This window comes from Saccostrea cucullata, unplaced genomic scaffold, assembly GCF_032062105.1.
Source record: "Saccostrea cucullata isolate Sc308-1 unplaced genomic scaffold, CSIRO_AGI_Scuc_v1 ctg1561, whole genome shotgun sequence".
Classification (NCBI taxonomy): Eukaryota; Metazoa; Mollusca; class Bivalvia; order Ostreida; family Ostreidae; genus Saccostrea; species Saccostrea cuccullata.
Window position 1 is genome coordinate 62707 of NW_026940401.1, and position 22060 is coordinate 84766.

Here is a 22060-nt window from a genome sequence, read left to right on the forward strand (position 1 = left end):
GGTTGCTCTTTTTGAAAATATAAGGCTTAATTTTTAATTAAAATGTAATATTACAAAACATCCCAGAGGTATGTATAATGTATGCTTCTGATCATCTTCCTCCAACTTTAAAACATATATAACCAAACTAATATATACATTTGATATTGCATTAAATCGGAGGTTTATATATTTGACTTATCTAGTTACTTGCGTATAAATATGAAAAATCAGCAGTAATGCATTTCCGTAAACGAGGATCTACAATACAGGTCGGATTACAAATATCTTGGTGTTATATTCCATGAAAAGCTTACTTTCCAAAATAATGCCGATACGTTGTCAAAAGCAGGAGGACGTGCTTTCGGAGGGATGGTTTCCAAAATTCCTCAAAATAAAGATATAGGGATTTCAACTTTCGAAAAAACTTTCTGAATTATGTAGCACCAGTTTTGGACTATTGTAGTGAAATATGGGGTCTTCGAAACTATCACTGCATTGAGATGGTACAGAATCGCGCACTTTGTTACTACTTGGGGATTCACAGATTTACACCGATACCAGAATTACATGGAGAATTCAGTTGGAAGCTGCCTTTCCATAGACACTGCACTAACGTAGTCTGGTCCCCTTCCCACAATTCCGTTCGCGCACTCTCTACATTGAGGTCAGGCATCGGTTGATTCACTGTTAGACGTTGCGCAATTTCAAAATGGCGGACAAAGTAAGTAACCATCTCGAGAAATAATTGCTCATACCTATTTGTTTTACATCATGACAACTTATTTCATCAATGCTGACTGTTAACCAATGTTGTTTTCTATTTATTTTTTTATTCATTTGATTTATTTTGCGTAAATTTACACTGTAATCACTGGATTAAAAAATGTTTACATTTTTAGAACGTGGAGGTAGTCAAAATTGACCCCCAATATTTCCTTTGTCGTGGACCGACATCAAAATTTTATTGTCTAGTCTAATGTATATATGAATGATCTATGTTAGGATATACAATGTTTTATATGTCGCTCCTTATTTAATACAGTAAAAGCACCCCAGATTTTTTATCATAATTCTATCAACAATTAGCATGTGCTCTGGCCTACTATTGCATATATTTGACATAAAACAAAGGTTTAACGCTTCTATATCGTTTGCATTTTGCTGTCCATGCAATCATCATATAAGTTGAAAAGGGGGAGGGATTAAACCCCTGTGTATTATTTTGTTTTATTATGATTCCCCTAGCTGGTACCGTAATTTCCTTCCACTTTATCCAGCATAATATTTACATGATAGCATGAATCTAACATGTAATTTTCATGAAGGCTTGTGGAAGTGAATCCCACCACTATACAGATGTTTAGCAGTTAAAGGTGGTGCTAGTTTGGTAGGTCACCACAATCTATTAATATCCTTGCATACATAATAATTTTTCATACAACTGTAATGCCAACTTGCCAAGGCAATACATTTTGAAAAATGTACCAATCCTTTTTATATTGTAACAGGTTCATTATAGCTTTCAGATAATCATTAATATCTCTATTTTGTATGGGTTTTTTTAGGCTTTTCCATCGTTCATTGCATTTCATAAAATTTACCAGGATACTGAAAACATTTAATCCCCTGTATTAAAGACATGATGGTCAGCCAAAAGAGAGCATGGAAGCCCAACAGGAACAACCCCTCTACAGCTTACAGTTTAAACTTGAAGAGTAATTCGTTTAAATTAATCTTGCACACCGTATAATGTTTGTCCTTTTCTCCAAGTCATTGCGTGGTTACAATCTTATTGTAAGTACAAATGAACAGACAACAATGATATTACCGTGAAACAGATTTATCAGTTCAAATGATATTAGCTACAAGGAGAGTAAGTCAAATTAATTATAAATTAATTATTTTACAGATTTACAAAAGGAATAATATGCAAATTAATATGGTGTATATCAGGACTCAAAAAGCAAGTCAAAGTTCATACAGTTAAACTTGTTAAATACAAATATGCGATGATGAATATTGTGAATTCACACAATAGGGAAGTTATCTTGTATTCTCAGCAATATAAATTAAGCAAATTCCTTATATATAATGAATAAAATGGATGTAAGGAATTTTAAAAGGATATAGGATGTAATTTCTGTAAAACTGAGTTTTACTGTATTAGGTAATGCTCTTCGCTTTATGTTCAGTTTACTATATTCTGTTTATAGGTCTGAAGTGTACCAGTTTCTCTTTGACCTGTGCCAACTCTGGTAACCCCGCTTTTGTCAAGGACACGTGTACTTGTTGCTGTCCCGAGGGTCTGGATCTCTATACCGGATGTCCGACCCATTTTGATGGGGGGTATTTAACTTAGTACATATACAACTCTCTGTTATCCTTGGGCTTTCAATAAGGTGTGGTGTTCTGAATGTTACATATTAAGCATCTGAAATTTACAAAGCTTTCATTCACTGTTGTAATATATATGGGAAAAAATTTGGGAGAATGTCAACGAGTGTAATAAATACTCATTAACAGCATTTCGCACAGCAAAGAGGTACGACTTAGGTCATTTCATCGTCGTCAACAAAAATTTAAAGTTCTGATTTATTAATTTCTTAACAAATGAGAATCTATTTGCCATTTGGGATACTTTAACTACGTACATGTAGTGTCGAGAATGCCACACTTTTCTGAAAGTCCAGTGATGATAGAAAATTGTACAAACTTTAAAATTAAAAAATGTTCTTTTATTTTCAAAAATTCCCTTATTATTTTACATCAAATTGAATCTGCATACTTGGCATAAAAGTTTGGAGTGCCAAAAGCTCCATCATGACTATTTTATGTTATTCCTCCAAGACACGGTCAAGGTCAAATAAGTCCTTACTTCAGCCTAGCCAAACGGAGGCAAATGTAACAAAAATACATGTATATCTTATAGAGATTAAAGAATAAGATGAATTAATTTCAGAAAAGCTTTTGGTACCTAATATTTATTTCTTCAGATCGAATGATTTCAACAAAATGGCCATCTGACACCTTTACCAGATTAAGTACCTGGATACACGTAACTGGCTGTCCCAGTGGGTTTTATGAAGGCAGTTTTACACATCATATTAAAGACACCAGGATGGACCACACAAGTTCCACATTTAATGCTGACATCATTTCAAAGCCCACCTTTACATTTTACAAATTTTGTACTAAGAAGAAAACGGAAGAAAATACAATTTCGCCAAGCTGGCCTGCAGGAAAATATTGTATCTACCGGCAACCGCTAAGGAGGGGTTTTTCCCATTGGTAAATAATGCAGAAATAGATTTACCGCTATTTCTAATTATAATTAAATTTTCAAGCAAATGTAAACAAACAATTGTAACCATTACACAATCAAATTAAATCAAAAGCTGTGGATTCAATTTTTTTATTCACAAAATACTTAAAATTTGCTGTCACAGTGGTGCATATCAATAAAAAAAAGAAGATAAAACCATTTTTTTTAGGAATACCAGAAATATGATCACTATAAATACTTTGTAACATTTATATCTTAGGCTTCAGTGGTGGATATATACAGTATGATGAAACCATGAATCCATAGCATTCAGATATTCGCCGCATTCTTCCTGAAGGTGACTTCACGGCCGACAGAGGTTCTATTTCTGTTGTCCCAGTGACTGATCTACATCATCTGGTTATCCTACCATCAAAAGAGCCGTTTATCTTATTTCTGGACACCTCTGCTTGACAGTAAGTCGCAGGTTCTAATTTTCGCAAGAGTTTTAATTTCATAAAATAATTAAAAATGAAAAAAAAAGGGTAAATAATGACATGTTTTTTTTGATATTAGCCTTTTTATCAAGTCTGTTGTTTTAGTTTATAAAAATTGTCTTTGTATTTTAAGGAATGCAAAGTTTTGATGACAATGCAGAGTCAAGATATTGTGACAAAGACATGCCAGCTTGAAGAAGACCATCCAGTGATCATGGTGTTCCACTCAATTTTTCAGAATTATGTGTCAGATTGAAATTCATCTTATGGTACACAAAGCAATCAGGATATTCTTCTGGATCTAGTAAGTGTTTGTAAATAGGAATGAAAAAGATTTTACTCTTCCCTTGTATACTTCAGATTGGAACCTGAAAATGAGAAATGACCATGTAAATGCATTTTTTTAAATTGGTAAACAGTTCATGTTACTTGTACATGTAATATGATAAGCATGATCTGAATTTTATTATACCTTGAAATTTTTCTTTACATACTGACAGACTTTCTTAAAGTATTTTCATACACTGAAATCTGTATGTCAGATTTAAAAAATGTTGAATCAATATTTTTTTTCAGGTCCAAAGTATTGACAGAACCAAAGAATACCTGATAGTCTGCAAATGGAGTGATCATTCTGATTCATTGGATGAACCAGGCAACACTGATTATCTCAAGAAATTTTAGGCTAGAGACTCCATCTTCATTCATAAATGATTCATGTTGACATTTTCTCACGGGCTTTTGTTTCATATCTTCTTTTCACATGCAGCATCAGTTATCCTGTAGTGTCAAAGAGTTTTATATTCAAAGTAATTGATTCTGAGACTTATTTAAAATCTGTTATTAAACAAGCTGTAATAAAATCATGATAGCAAAAAGCACAGTATTATTTTACTTTGCATAGCAGAAGTCTTAATTCATGGAAAAATAATGAGGATTTACTTTGTCTATTTTAGACAGGTAGAGCTCTATTTTTCTATTAGCTGCAGAACTGTAGCTCTCTGAAAAAAAATATTGGGGGCAAACCTGAGAGCTACAGTGCCACCCATTGAAAAAAAAACTGTATATATATTGCGCACAAGAAATGTTTCCTGATTTATTTCTCCATGTTTTTAAACCGTCATCTCAAAATATTACTAACCATGTGTCCCTAACATATTCTTTCACTGTTTTCACAACAAAACATTCCTTATAATTGATGTTAGTAGCCCTTCTGGACCTGAAATTGACATCATCGAAAATTTCGTCTATTTATACTACCATTTTGGTTTGCAAAATATTTCGGTCTTGCAATGCTTCATGCAGTCGTAAACTACGAGAGTACTTGATACTAAGAGAAGTAAGGAAGAATTAAAACAGAAGCAAGCACAAATTTTGTGCACAATAAATATACAGTTCTTTCAGTGGGTGGCACTGTAGCTCTCAGGTCTGTCAAAATATTTTTTTGGAGAGCTACAGTTCTGCAGTTATTCTTCTATGGAATCATCATTGTTTGAGGAAGGAGGACTAACATTTTTGGATTGAACATCAAGTGAATCAGCTACATTTTTATATCCACAAATGCTTATTTGGATATTTTATAAGTCCACAGATTCATTTAATTATTATTTGGTTAACCTTTATAAATTATGTCCTGTCCACAAAACAAATTTATATATTTATGTCTGTCCACAAAAACTGACCTCCACAGTCACATCAAAATAATTCCACAGCATTATACAATTTAAAAAAAAGATATAAAAATATCTAAGACAAATATAAATGTATGTGTATTAGGGAATCGTCAATAATTTGTAAAATATTTAGAAAAAAATTTCTTGACTAAAAATCAAACTCAAGATTATAACATGAAAAAATTTGTTAGGTGTAACACCTTCAGAAGACAGTTTCTGACTGGATGCTTTGGATAACAGTTTGAGATTGTGAGTGTGAATTGTTGTGATGTGTGTAACAAGCAAAATGCAAACAATACAGAAGCGTTAAACCTTTGTTTTATGTCAAATATATGCAATAGTTGGCCAGAGCACATGCTAATTGTTGATAGAATTATGATAAAAAATCTGGGGTGCTTTTACTGTATTAAATAAGGAGCGACATATAAAACATTGTATATCCTAACATAGATCATTCATATATACATTAGACTAGACAATAAAATTTTGATGTCGGTCCACGACAAAGGAAATATTGGGGGTCAATTTTGACTACCTCCACGTTCTAAAAATGTAAACATTTTTTAATCCAGTGATAACAGTGTAAATTTACGTAAAATAAATCAAATGAATAAAAAAATAAATAGAAAACAACATTGGTTAACAGTCAGCATTGATGAAATAAGTTGTCATGATGTAAAACAAATAGGTATGAGCAATTATTTCTCGAGATGGTTACTTACTTTGTCCGCCATTTTGAAATTGCGCAACGTCTTACAGTGAATCAACCGATGCCTGACCTCAATGTAGAGAGTGCGCGAACGGAATTGTGGGAAGGGGACCAGACTATGCACTAACGCTGTAACCTTTCTTTTAACAAAGTTTCCTAGGCAGACGTCAAAATATTTAAACCTTTCATACATGCACAGGCAATCTCTGTTGTATAAAAAATGCCATGCGTAATATTTGTGTATATATTTCATATATTTTGTTAAAAGTGACATATAGGTCCGATGGTCCATCTTTTTGAGCGAGGGTGTCTTAATTATATATTTGTCTACATTTTAAATGTCTAAGTCTACAATTTATTTCACAATGAAATGGAAATATAAGGAATCACTGTCTAGTTTGAAGAGTATATGCCAGGGACATCAACAAAAGTGGGAAACATGGGATAATTTAATATATATTAATGTACATGTATACTGAATGTGAATTTTTTTGTGTTCTTTTCACCCGAGTTGGATTTCACGGAAATTTAATCAAAATTCTTGGTTTTATCTTATTTTCATAATCTCAAATTATATTTGATTAATATCAAAGCAACTAGAGTTTGGAGTTAAGTATACTCATCCCCTTCTGCTAACTTTCGAGAAACAATATCTACACGCCCCAGATTTATATTTAGATATTCCACCCCCATCACTTATTGCTTTTTACTTTTGTAACGTGAAGCGGTCACCCATCCAAGGGTTAAACAGGCTCGCCGTTGCTTAACTTGCCTGAAATAGAGGGAGACTCTACCGCATCACCAGAAAAGCTAGCTCACTAGTGAGGCATTATAAGTTCCCTAAATACTGTCCGCTACACTTTTGAACAAACTGACATTTAAAATAAAATATGTCCAGAGTTTAAAATCTATGAAAAAAAAAATAAACAGATTTAATTGTTGATTTCAATTTCAAAAACAAGCAAAACATGCTTGCGATCTTTTGTATGCTTCCTCAGTTGAGGTAGAAATGATATCTATTTATATTATTAGAAACCATAATTTTAAAATCTGAAATTAACATTTTGAAAGTACATGTATAAGTGCTCGAAGACGGGACTGGACGACTATTATTATGCAGTATAAATAAGAAATGGCAGGTGTCAGTATTTATGCGTGGATCCGAATCCTGTAATAATTTATATACGTACACATGTGCGTATATGTATACCCCTCGGAAAACAGCCCTGAGGGTGAATCTTACAATAGATTTTCTATCCTCTGCATGTGTATAGAGTGGTTCGAACATTCTCTGTGCGCCGAAGTAAACAATGGTTGAATATATGTGCCCCTCTATCATACCTAATATATATGCGATTTCCATGCATTAGCAATATGGGATTCAAATTATTTATATAGAATAAAATGTATAAAATTTATTCTATCGAATAGCAATGTAGCATGTTTTTATACCATCTGGCACAACACAAAACATTTGAAAATTGATAGTTAAATCTTTCAATTAAAAAAAAAAATCATGGAAATAAAAAATAAATAAACTGATGTTTCAAGCACGTGGCATCGTTTTTCAAACGGGGAGTTAGACAATTGATTTTTATTTTTTACTTACGTGCACTGGAAAAGTTGACAAGCAAAAAAAAAAAAAAAAAACCACAAAAAAAAAAAAATTGCCTAAACTCGAAAATCCTATTGGGGGGGGGGGGTGTTAGAGGCCACTTTTTCAGATGCCAACTTCTTTCTGTACCATTTTTTTTTTTTTTTGCATACAATTCTACATTTCCCTTATATTACTTTACCGTAGTATTAACCGGGGGGGAGGGGGGGGGGGGTAACTATACTTCAATGAACATTTTCAATAGAAAAAGTAACATATGCTTGTAACGGTAAATTAATCATGAGAAAAAAAATATTAAAATGAAAATAGACCAGATTGAGCAGTTAATATACATTTGATATAAGAAAATTTAAAAATTCCAACAACAAAAATAAATAAATCTACTGCTTTTGGGTTATCATCTATTCGGACTGAACACTATGTCAAAAGTCAATTCGGCCTTTTAGTGAACACTTGGTCAAAGTCAAATGAGCGCTTTACAAGAAGACCACCTGTCTGGATGTCATGGAAGTAAGAAGTTAACTTTATTTTAACAAGGGTTAATTCACGCAAGTTTTTAAATCAGTTTGATTGATTTAGCGTGTGTGAATTACTCCATTTACATCATCCCCATGTCCATTGGAATTCTGCTGTCAGTCAGTGTCTGAAGAAAGTTTGTGTACGAAACTGATGAGTGATGTAAGTATTACTAGCCTATTACATATTTTCTTTAGAGAAGTGGACAGGCTTTCGCCTACATCCAGTCCACTTCTCTAAAGAGAATAGCCTATTACACTGTATTAACATGCTATGAATTTAATTGGGGGTTATTTCTGGCAAAATGGAATCAGGGTGCTGTATCATACAGTGTATGTGGTAGATATTACCACATAGAGACTGGAGATTTTTGGGGTGTATACATGGTCAAAAATGAAATTTTTATCACGTTTATTAGTTTACTGTCTTACCCAAGGGAGGAGGAATATGTTTTGGCATGGAATATTTTCCCCACAAGTTGCAACTTTGTCAACTGAGATATATCAGTTAGATCATAATGACACATTGTGCCTGTCTAAGGTTAATCAAGTTCAAGTTCATTGTATATTTATGAATTTAATAAAAGTCAGTCATTGGGAATAAATTCAAAAAAATTAAGCCCCAAATGGGGGAGGGGGGTGTACTTTTATGGGGTACTCACAATGGTGGATCTGTTCAACTGCTGCAGTGGTATGAATGTGAAATCTCTATTTTTCTTTTTTTAAAAAACTGTATGAACCAAAAATTATCACATCAAAAACAAAGAACCAATCATACGATATGTATGGAAATACCTTATTATGGAATCTTAATTTATTTTTCTGTATCATGTGAATAATTCATACCTGGTGAGATGTTATAATAGTATTTGGATTAAATGATCAGGAATTTTGGTGCTCTCTGATTGGTATAGACACCATTTCCTGAGACGTACCTCGATCAGAGTGACTTCACCTCATATGTCTACATTCTGGGGGGGGGGGTTTATTCGGGTTTCTCCTCTTGATCAACCATAGATGTGTTTACAGTTTTTTGACCAATCAGATTGCGTGTTTTTAAGCATGTGTTGGTGTGAATGTAAACATGTCAGACGCCAGTACCAAGGAGATTAAACACTTTTGATAATAAAATAAAATGGTTGAGTATTGATTGTTTAATAATATTGTTTTCCATTTTTAACTAGTTTAAGCTATTGAAGTATAACAACATGTGAAAGTTTTGTTACACTTTGCATTTTATTATGAGTGTTTTTATTTGATGTAGACAAGAACGAAAATGTCAAAAGTGTGGTAAAATTCCTGATCATTTAATAAAACGGTTATTGACTTCGACCTCAGTCAACCAATACCTGACCAGGTCTGTATAGTCACAAGTAGACCTCATCAAAATTCAATAATTGTATAATATGACATATTACGTCAAATATGAAAGCCCTATCATATGTCATTGAAGAGTTAATTCAATGTAGCACCATTTTTTTAATTAGGTCAAACATGAAGGTAAATATCAAGGGGTCAGAAATCATAGCATGTTCAGAAATATAATGCCACAGTTAATGCACATGTATAATATGAAATCCCTATCTCTTGAAGTCTTCTAAATCAAAAGTACCATGGAAGACTGATTATTTTTGAAAAGTAGGTCATACTTCAAGGGTAAGGTATCATGGACAAAATCATTATTAAATACATACATGTACTAGTTCATTAAGAAAGGAATTGCCACAGGTAATGCATGTATAATCTGAACATTTCGAAAGCCCTATCTCATCTCATTCAAAAGTTTTGACCAAGGTTTTAAGTTTTTGTGACAGATGAACTGCTAGACCAACAGATTTACAGATGACAGATGAATATTAAGATACAATTAATAAACTCTTTGTATTCGCTAAAGTGGAGGACAAAAATCAAGAGAACCATACAGTAAAAGGGATTGACTGACCTTGACATGATGATGCAATGCTTTCTATAAAAATTTAGGTCTTCTTTTAATTAATTAACAATAAATGAATAATTTATATTTAGAAAGTCTAAGTAAATTCATAAGAAAAAAAAATCAAGTTTGACGTGCATGTAGATCTATTTCAATGAAAAAAGCGATATTGATCAATATCGCCTGACTGCACCATGCAGGATGAAAATTCAGTTTTCTTATAAGGTCATACCCAACATATTTTGTTTTGTTATATAGTTTGAACTTTATTAGGTTCTTCCCTGGAGTTTAAGAGTGAGTCTACACAAAAATGACTTTCATATATAAATGTAAATATAAATTCTAATATTAATTATTATGAACATAATTTATGTAAAACCTTAATTGATTTGTTATCCAATGTAGTTTTAATAGTCGAGCTGGTGGATGTGATCATGGTGATAAATTTCAAAAACTTACTAGTAGTAAATAAAGTACCGTAGTATATCTATGAATGCTTTTATAAAAATGTTGTCTTATTTCATCATGTTCATTGTACCTGTTTTTTGTTTGTTTTTTTTTTGTTGCTGATATTAGAAACATACAGATGCAATTAAATTTCATTCTTATTATTATTCTAATTCATTCTAATGATTATTGCAAATTTATTTCAAACATTTAGGTAATTTTTCTTTGTGTGATATAAAGTGGTGGATCAAAGGCATGTATATTTTACTGATAAATGTTTTGATAGTTGTGGTGGATTCAAGGGGCGTGGATAGATATATTTTTAGATTTTTATAATGTGTCAAAGGAATCAATAATGATCATGTGATGATTATGGTTAATTGATTTAGAACATTTAACTTATATTTTATATGTGATCAAAATCTAAACTTATAAGTGGTGGATCCAAGGGGGTGGATATTAATCTTTTTAAAATATTTGTGGTGGATGCAGGATCAAAGAATATTAATGATCAATGATTACGGTTAATTTATTTCAGACATTTAGCTTATATGTCATGTGTGATCATGATCTTAAATTTAAAGTGGTGGGTCCAAGGGGGGAGTGGATATTAATTAATGTTATATAATAGTTGTGGTTGATCCAAGGGGAGCTTCGAGTGGATATTACTTTTAAATATTTGTGGTGGGTAAAAGAATATTAATGATTATGGCTAATTGATTTCAAACATTAAGCTTTTATGTCATGTGTGATCGAGATCTAAACTTATAAGTGGTGGATCTATGGGGAGTGGATATTAATTTTATTTTGTTTAAATATTTGTTGTGGATCAAAGGATATACTGTAAATCATTATGGCTAATTGATTTCAACATTAATCTTATATGTCATATGTGATCAAAATATAAACTTGTAAGTGGTGGATCCATGGGGAGTGGATATTAATTTTATTTTGTTTAAATTGTGGTGGATCAAAGAATATTAATGATTATGGCTCATATTGAGTTCAAACATTAGGCTCATAATTGTCATGTGTGATCGAGATCTAAACTTTTCAGTGGTGGATCCATGGGGAGTGTATAATAATTTTATTTTGTTTAAGTTTTTGTTGTGGATCAAAGGATATAAATGATTATGGGTAATTGATTTCAACATTAAGCTTACATATCATGTGTGATCAAGATCTAAAGTTATAAGTGGCGGATCCATGGGGAGTGGATATTTATTTTATTTTGTTTGAATTGTGGTGGATCAATTAAGGATATTATTAATTGAGTTTAAACATTAAGCTCATATGTCATGTGTGACAAAGATCTAAACTTGTAATTGGTGGATCCATGGGGAGAATATTAAACCCCACTGGGTTTTTGTGGGTTTTTTCATGGGGTAATTTTATGTACATGTTTCCTCATGGGGTTTTTATTTTCGACACTAAATATCTCAAACACCGGCAGAAAATGTTGCATTTTTAGCTCACCTCGACGAAGTCGAGATGAGCTTATGCTATACCCCCGGCGTTGGCGTCCCAGGTTAAAGTTTTAGGAGCAAGTCCATTCCCAAGTAACTATAAGCCCTAGCTAAACCAAACTTGCATGGATGATGCATCTAGGGATGTACACTACCAGACTTGCTTCGGATGCTGGATCTGACCTATACTTTCTAGACAAGTGACCAGGTTAAAGTTTTTGGAGCAGGTTAAAGTTTTTGGAGCAGGTCCATTCCCAAGAAACTATAAGCCCAACCTGGACCAAACTTGCATGAATGATGCATCTAGGGATGGACACTACCAGACTTGCTTCGGATGCTGAATCTGACCTACATTTTCAGGTTGAGTGACCAGGTTAAAGTTTTTGTAGCAGTTCTATTCCCAAGGAACTATAAGCCCAACCTGGACCAAACTTGCATGGATAATGCATCTAGGGATGGACACTTCCAGACTAGCTTCGGATGCTGGATCTGACCTTCATTTTCATTTCCAAGTATCTATAAGCCCTTTTTGGACCAAACTTGCATGGATGATGTATCTAGGGATGGACACTACCAGACTTGCTTCGGATGCTGGATCTGACCTACATTTTCATTCTCAAGTAACTATAAGCCCTAGCTAAACCAAACTTGCATGGATGATGTGTCTACAGATGGACACTACCAGACTTGCTGCGGATGCTGGATCTGACCTACATTTTCATTCCCAAGTAACTATAAGCCCTAGCTAAACCAAACTTGCATGGATAATGCATTTAAGGATGGACACTATCAGACTTGCTTCGGATGCTGGATCTGACCTATATTTTCCATACAAGAGACCAGGTTTAAGTTTTGGGAACAGATCAATCCAAAAGAACTTGAAGTCCTTGATATCTGCAGTATTAACTGTTATGAATATTTGTTTACACTATACATGTTTTTCACGCTACACGCATAGAAATGTGTATATGCCATGTAAGGGGTTAAACACAACTTGCAAGAATTAATTGTTATTGGGATGAATACTAAATATTAAGAAAATATGATGTGAGATTTGCATTACTTTAACTGATAACATTCGTCGAGGTGAGCTTCGTAATCTTTGATTACCTATGTTTTTATTTCAGAAATTCATTTAGGTAGAAAAATCCCACCTTTTTAAAAAAATTCCTAGAGGATAGCTTCAAAGGAAAAGGGTGCACAAGTTCGGAAAAATGTCCATTCCGAAGTTGTCCGTCCCACTGTTCAATATTCATCTGTAAATTTTTTTCAAAGTGATTCTTTCTTTGGACTATGTTGACACAATATAAGGTATATTTCTAATTTTTAGCTGTAGCTAAATGCAGTTGAATCAAATTCATATAGGAGAAGAAGAAATCCTATAGGAATTTAAAATTTCCTTCAGGATATTTTTCTCCCCTAGGAGCAAGTAAATAATTCAAAAGTGAAAAAATTTCCTACAGGAGTTTCTGACTGAAAAAGAGAATCCTACAGGAATTTAAGAAATCCTATGGGATATATTTTTCCTAAGGGATTTTTTCTCTCTCCTATAGGAAATTGTATTCCTACAGGAGATTAAATTCTCCCATAGTAGTTTAATTTCCTGTAGGATTTCTTAAATATCCCACAGGAAATTAAGAAATCCTGCAGGATTTTGATAATATCCCTCAGGAATTTTATTTTTCCTATAGGAACTTTATTTTTCCCATGGGAATTTTTTGTTCAAAGGTGATTATCTCACCTGACAGGTGAGATTTACCTGTAACAAAGGTAGTTATGAACTCTGTGAGTGATGGTCTACCACTTGGTATACATGATTTTTATGTGAAATGAGGATTTGGCGGGCGCCAAAATGCCACTTTTGAAGTGGCATAATTATCCGGCACAGTGTTCATATCATCCAAGCGAATGTTACATTTTTCCTGGAAAGTTCGTCTTTCCTATATATTTAAGATTCTGATAATGAATTGAAACTTAAACTTAAATGATATTCATTTTCTTGGCTTTTGAATTCATACGTATATTTTGTTAGAGAGTTTTTAACTCTGATAAAATATAATATTGGTTAAAAGCCACATGTCTGTTTGTTGTGTAACGTCCCTTCCCAGAATTTTTTACTCATATGGAAACGCCAACACTTGCCGGGGTTTGGGGAACAACAATAGGGGTATACTTTTTATAATATGTCTTTAAATATTGTTGTCAAGATTTGGTAATAATGCATTGTAATGAGCAGAATATTGCTGGTTCCTCTTAGTCCCCTGAACTAAGATTAATACACAAATGATAATTCGATATGATAGAAAATCAGTTGGTGTTAGTTATAAAAAAAATCCACTTACATGTTGTCAAGGAACTTGAATCAGCTTACAAGTATATTCATCCAAATATTCCGTGTACAAGATCCGATATGCTACACAGTTCAGTGTTATGTGTCCACTTTTTTACAGAAGTATCAGGGGCCCGTTTTACAAAAGAACTTACGATTAAGACCAAAAACTTCAGATGATTGTAATATGTGAAATTTACAGCAACCAATATCTGATTTATATACACGTGAACAAGTGGATTTCAATGAACAAAAATTATATTATGGGCATCAAAAATGGGTACCCTCCTTGGCAACAATGACTTACAACAACCGAAGTAAATTTGCGAAAATTCAACAAATTATCACTGATTATGTTTTATTGACTTTAAGACACATAGCTTAATTGATAAAAATCATTTCGGGGGTAGTTCACACTGTTTTAAAGAAACATTTTATAGTAAAAAAGTTAAACACTCAAAGGTAACCCTATATTTTTAAAAATGAGTGAAAACGACAGCGTGTAGGAATATCCAAACAATTATCTAAAAAAAAAATTAAATTGTAATTATCCACGTTTGTATGAAATTTTTGCAGATAATGAAACTTGAATCCATTTTGCTATAAGCCCTCAAAACAAATTAACAATGAGGTGGGTCATTCTCAAATTTTGTCCAGATTCCATCAACAGAATTCAGAGAAAATAAATTCTGAGAACTAAATACTTTTAAGTTTTATGTTAGTAATGAAACATCAGAGATGCGTAAATAATGTTGAAACACTAAGAATTCTATCAACATTTACGATAAAATCCACTATAAGTACATGCATCCAACAATAAATGTCCATGGTGTTACTTACTTAGAAATCGCAATAAAATAATAACTAACGAAAACTTTTAAAGGTTTCTAGAATCATAATCTAAACATCCTAATCAAAAATATTCTATCAAAACAAACTGGGGGTTCTTGAGAGAGAAATTTTAGATGACATGAAGCTGAAAGTTGTTAAAATTATAAAATTTGGTTATTTTTACAAATATAACTTAAGCATACGTCATTTTACCTCAGCATGAAACACTGGCTTAGCAAATATACTTCGTATTAGAAGACAGCAGGCTTGTGTAGCAAGTTTTGATAAAATTGTGGAAAGATTTAGAATATAAATTCAGAAAAAATGGTTGAATAACACCAAGGACATTTTCATAACACAAAGGACATAAAAGTAACACATAAGACGTTTTGTTCAAACCTTAAGAATAAATAATAAATTTGTTCCCCTTCCCCCGCAAAAAGCACAACAATGGCATTATCTAATAGATGTTAATGTAAGTATATGATTTTAAGAAAAAAATTGCTTGGGATTTCATTTCTTTTTACATTTGGAGTCCGACTAGTAACAACAAGGATTAAAAAGTAACAACATAGACATTATTGTCTAATTATAAAGATACGTGAACATCAACAAAAAATAATAATAAGTTGTATATGAATAATGCAGGATTACTATCATAGGACCTAGAATCATTGATCGGTGCATGTTCAAGTATTTGTATGTCCAAAAAGAAGTTGTAACACCAAAGACAAAAGATAACACAAAGGACATCTCATTTTATTTGTTTTGTTTTACATACAGCCTCCTTCCCCACTGGGTTATCTATTTAATACTTCCTACCTACAGGATGTGGAGGACGAATTATAACCAAAACATCAGCTATGTTGTAATATTCATCTTTTACAGTTTTTGGTCAAATTTTGTTTTTTTTATTTTCATTACTGCTTTGATCATACATGAAGTTCTGATTGTCTCTTTTCCAGTGTTTCAGCAATTTTATTTGGTTTATTTTCCAGGGTCTCAGTGTTTTTTATTCAATTTTTTTTTTCAGGAACTCTGGTTGCTTCGGTTTTTCTTCATATGTACTCTTTTGTCTGCCCTTCCTTTTTTTTATATATTATTTGATTTCAAGTTAAGTGTTGATCAGCTGCATAAATAATATACCTTTGCCTAATGCCTATTTGTTGTTTGAAATAAATTTCGAGATATGCAGGGAAAGATAGAGATCCATATTAAGTACTGCCTCTACTATAATGCCAACTGTTACTTCAGCGCTCTGACTTCATTCCAAAAGCTTTAATATACTTCTATAGTGTAAGGTTTACAAACAATTTCCAAACTTTACGAGGAAAATCAATTAGACAAATCTGCATGAAGAGTATCTTCATCTACATTCAAACAAAAATTCATGATGTATTGTTCCTCTGAAATATAATCTTTTGATATCGCTTTTGATAGTGATGAAAAATTCGTAACTATTTCATCGTCGGACATACTCATTCCATGCTAGAATAGTCAAATGTTCTATATCTGACGTTACTTTGAAGGTGTCTGGATTCCTTTGATCTTTCACTTGTCTGTCTGTCTCTTTTTTGCAACTTTTGAACTGTTTTGTGCTTCCAATATCTTCATCGAAAGAACATAACATAGAATCAACAGGTTTCAGAGGAAAAAAATGTCATATATCATAAAATCCTAGATTTTTATTTTATTCCCTTGTGTTTCTAAACTTCCCTGGAGTTACCACTTTAACCATCTCATTTTTAAGGACTTCATTATATTTAATGTAACTCATATTGTACCATCTCCCCACAATTGTTTTCTTTTATACATTGAACACAATTACAACTTCATAGATGGTATTTTTATTTTATTTTTCTATCTGAAATGCTTGTCGTGTCCCTTGTGTAACTGAATTTGTCTATAATGTTACCTTAGTTAAGTATTATAGGGTTAAAAAGGGGGTAAAGATGTATTTCATAAGAAATTTTGATATTTCAATTTACTCAAAATAAATAATTCTCTCTACTCTACCGCTGAAGCACGAATAACTACAAAGGTATATTAATAATGAAAATGTTCCATCATTTTGACGTCCATGGAGTTACCAAATTTGTCCTTTGGGTTACGCGTCTCGTTTATTGAATTAATTTGTGGCATGTATAAAATATTATATGTAAAACATATGATCAGATGATACAAATATTATTGATATCCTATTTTCGATAAACTTTACACATTATATTTTATTTTTAAATTGTAAATATTGAAGTTTCTGTACAGATTGTCCATAGAGTAATTAAATATGTCCTTGGAGTAACTTTTCCTACAGTAACAAAATGGACAGTAACGCCAGGGAATTACTACATCAAAAGTTACAAGTATAAAAGCAATGGCTGCATTAAAAAGATAGAGCACAGCTCCTACATCATGTGTATTTCACTTCAAAGTCGCTCATTGCATCACAAACATTATATATTAAATTATCTTAACATTATTTAAGTAACTCCAAGGACCTAAAAATAAATTACTCTCTCAACCAAACTCAACCGAAACCAAATATTGTGTCTAGGAGGGTGAAACACACATGTTTTGTGTCTTTTTATATTTTGGCGGGTACAATATCTTTAGAAGGCGGCTGATGCTGAAGAGTTCCTTCAAGAAAAATAACTGTTACAGATAACTTTTATGTCTTGGTTACTCCAAGGACACGGCGAAAATCACAAAGTTTTTTTTAAGGTTTAATGTTTAAAAAATTATATTCTAACTTTTTTCAGTCACCTTTTAGCATATTTTTGAACAATGTTAAGCATAAACAATACATTGAAGGAATTTTATACTCCCAAATTATTTTTACTGTCTCAATAATGAGGGTTGAAAATATACCCTCGGCGAAATCACAAGCAATTTTCTTTAATTTAACTGATGTTAAAGGATTTTTTCAGTATTTATATCAATTTTTAATCGAACTTTAAATCTATTTTCTTAAGTTTAGATCATTGTTAAGTTCATGAGCACAAAGAAGTTTTTATTTTATTAAAATATTTACCAGAAAACTTGTATCACTGAAATCTGGACATTTTTTGAGAATGACCCAGTCTATACACTTGACAAAAACAGCAAAGGCCTAAGAAGAGCAAAGAATTGCAAGAGCATAAAACAGTTTTATATGCTATTTTTCTAAATATTAGTTGTCTTGTTGTTCAAATTCACATTCGGGGATGAAGTTCAATTTCTAGAGAAGTCTAGAAAACTTTTTTTTTTTTGAAAAAACAAATTGAAAAAGAGCTAAATTTGTTAAGAGGGCTTCTGGGCCCCTAAGATTTATGAATTTACAAAATACCTAAGAAGATGGTAATTTGAATTGAATGAAATGAACACTCTTTATATCAAATGAATATATGGAGATAATTTCGATTTTACGTTGTAGTATAATTTTTCACGGTATTTGAAAACCATATACTTGGGCTTATTTACTATAATGGCACTCATTCCTTACCTACTATTAAGGATTTATATATGAGCGCAAGTGAGAACATAAACGGTTTTAAGTATAAATATGAAATTATAAATTCTTTAAATTATATGTAAATTTCATGCATGTTCTCGACTGCGCTCATGGTCAAATTTCGAAAAATGTTTGTTTTCGAGAGCTGATTTTGGCATCGGGATCGGAATACACATTTAGTTGTTGCTTAGAAGATGTAAACAGACGATGATATGCAGGCTGATTAACACGCCTTCAAAGGTAAATGATTCCATAAAAAATAAAATATATCAATTTATTATAGAAGAACCTTTAATTATGTTTGATGTTTGTTTAAAAAATATTTTAAATGTGATTTAGAACCGTAATACTCTTGACAGCTCTAGGATGTTGAGAGTGTTACAGTGTATGTCGGTCTACGCTGAACATAACATTGTGGTTTTTTTTTTTCAAAGTGCGCATGTGTTGTTTCCGATAGTATAACGAAAATATTACGTCTCTTATTAATTTCCAATTAACTTGTATGAAGTTAATATTACTTTTTATCTTTGGTAAGAGATAAAACTTTCATCATATATGCATTTCTTGCTACAGAGTTCGTTGAATGAAAACTTTCCAATAGTTCGATAAGTATGGTGGGTCACTAGGGTGTAAATCAACTGGGTCCTATGGTATACATTAGGGTGTAAACCATTCCAAAATAAAATATATATATACACAGTTAAAAAAAAAATAAGAATAAGTTAAGTATTCGATTTATCTTATATAATCCTGTATCTTCTTTCAGACATATGTCCAGTTTTTACAGCAACAATTTGCACACAGAATTATTACATTTATGGCTTATGAAATAAGGACATTAAGGTAAGCATATTGTGTTCCAATATACAAAAAATATCTTTCTTTGTTTCCTGTATAAAAAAGCATATTCCAATTAATTTTAATATCAAATTGTAACGGGGGTGGTTATTTTCAAATTAAAAAACATCCTAAGATTAAATTTAAATATACACATAGAGATGTGGTTTTATATTATAACTGAAAGAGGGTGTGATCGACTGTTAACTTTTTTATACAAAAAAAATAAAAGCATTAACATAGAATTTAAATTTCCTAAAACAAAAGAAGGGGGTGGCTGGCCCTTCAAATGACATTTTAAAGGAATGATTTATCTAAAAGTAAGATTTAGGTTTGGAGGAAGGTTAAAAGAGAGTTCTGACACACATAGTATTAGCACTCCCCTTTGACCTATTCCCAGTTTGACTGAACAGTGACAGTGTGTAGTAGCCTTCAATGAATAGTCCAGTAGATAGTTTAATAGTCCTCGTCAGTCTGGATATACACATGAACATATGCTATAAATGATTTGCTTGTCACATTATAAAATCCTAATAATTTCATTTAGAGCACTCACAGGTAAATGTTTAACAACATCTTCTCCAGGATATCAGTTTAGCTGTAAGTTTATTTGTTGTCTCTCTCCACAAGATTATAAATAAATCTGCACTACAAGCATGTCAAAGAGATATTTCAGAATTAAGGGGGGATATGATAAATAATGATAGCAATGATGAAAAACTGATTTTTTTTTTCATTTTTAGCAATTATTTCTTCGTTGGACAATGGTAAAATCAATTATCTGCTGTTTTTGTGAGATTTTAGCGCTGCCAGATAGGGAATAGTAGACACTGTTTTACTGGTGTTTTGAACATATACCTTACCAAAGAATTGCAGCGTGTAATTACTGATACGGATCGTCTGTGCTCACGATGTACTGCAAAGATTTACAGACCCTAAACCGTGCTACTACACCACTTGAACGGTACGGTTCGGTACGCTTTGTGCACGGAACGGTACGCTTTGTGAACGGAACGTTTCGTTTTGAGAACGGTACGGTACGCTTTGTGCACGGAACGGTACGCTTTGTGAACGGAACGTTTCGTTTTGAGAACGGTACGGTACGCTTTGTGCACGGAACGGTTCGCTTTGTGCACGGAACGGTACGCTTTTTGCACGGAACGGTTCGCTTTGTGCACGGAACGGTTCGCTTTGTGCACGGAACGGTACGCTTTGTGGACGGAACGGTTCGTTTTGAGAACGGTACGCTTTGAGAAACGGTATGCAAATGAAGTGGGCGGAGCCTGTTAGCTTTAATTCTTGATTGGCTGCTAAAATTTTATTCATTTTAAATGACTTTTGAAGTACTTAATGCATGTATATAATTATATTTCAGCTATTAACAAATTAATTTCTCGGTTTCAATTTAAACATTTTACACTACAGCGGTGATGGAGGAAAAATGAAAAAAAAAATGAAAGGAAGAAAAAACATCATCCCACCGATGTCTTTGGCATTATGTATATATATATGTATTACTATATATAGAGTTCGTAAATATTTCCGTATTTAATTTTTACGTATGCTGACCCTTCATTTGAAAAAGGAAAACAATTAAATGAAATATTTTTTCACTTTAAAATAAAGTTGTAACATAATTAAAAGGAATCAATATATACCGGGTATATACTTGTTCTATACATATATAACGCTAAGCACATAGATTGTAGATCTATCGCTTAAACGTTTCCTTCAGAAGAGAAATATCAGTAAACAAAATAAATACAAAAATCAACAGCAGACACAACGAAATTAATACAATAACTTCCGAGCGCTTTCTCGAAACAAGAAACATTCTTTTCACAGACAGGTATTTATGTTTTCAATAATCCTTTCAGTGTATTAAGTAATTATTTTTAGAAGTTTTTCTTTATTTTATTAAGTTATTCTATTCTTGTTAAGTCTGTAAAAACAATGTCGAGAGAGACAGAGAGAGAGAGAGGGAAAGATGCAAACCTTTAATACATGTACATTATCTGTAAAAAAAAAATAATAACTTGTATTTATTCTCATTCTTCGTTTTATTTACATCGCCAAAGTCACTATTAAATCAACCCATTTACAACTATTGTGCAATGAATAATCCGTTCTCTGTACATGCATGCTGCCGCATGAAATCCTCGTGCATCACTTGTCAATCAAATTGGCATGACGCTAGGTGACCCTGAAAGTCTGTGTACGCAGGAAGAATTTCTCCTGTGATTTGAAACATTCTTTTCGTCAGTTCATAGTTCACACCTGTCTAAAAAAAAATATTGGGTCACTACCGGAGAGACGGGGGAGGGGGGGGGGGGGTGTGTTTAACACACCTTTCAAATTACCGGTATTTAGTTCCGACCACATCAAGTGTATTAAATCGCTCAACAGACATCCAGCAAACTGATCTTCCAGGTTTCACCACAACACTGATTACAAATTTACTCCCTAAATTATCC

The 22060-nt window shown here is 32.5% G+C and overlaps 2 long non-coding RNA genes across 7 annotated transcripts; one reads left to right on the top strand and one right to left on the bottom strand.

The window, feature by feature from the left end:
- Positions 1 to 602: 602 nt before the first annotated feature.
- On the top strand, positions 603 to 4440 carry LOC134255351 (uncharacterized). 5 transcript variants are annotated; one of them, XR_009989524.1, is made up of 7 exons: positions 603 to 703; positions 1548 to 1697; positions 2196 to 2340; positions 2976 to 3270; positions 3525 to 3720; positions 3875 to 4045; positions 4318 to 4440. It is a non-coding gene; the product is annotated as an uncharacterized LOC134255351 (long non-coding RNA). The 5 variants fall into 5 exon arrangements; XR_009989522.1 differs by having other exon boundaries at positions 2196 to 2328; XR_009989526.1 differs by having other exon boundaries at positions 1587 to 1697; positions 2196 to 2328.
- Positions 3378 to 6230, bottom strand: LOC134255350 (uncharacterized). 2 transcript variants are annotated; one of them, XR_009989520.1, is made up of 3 exons: positions 6137 to 6230; positions 4348 to 4521; positions 3378 to 4109 (listed from the first exon to the last, which is right to left on the bottom strand). It is a non-coding gene; the product is annotated as an uncharacterized LOC134255350 (long non-coding RNA). The 2 variants fall into 2 exon arrangements; XR_009989521.1 differs by lacking the exon at positions 6137 to 6230 and adding an exon at positions 4883 to 4950.
- Between the last annotated feature and the right edge of the window lie 15830 nt (positions 6231 to 22060).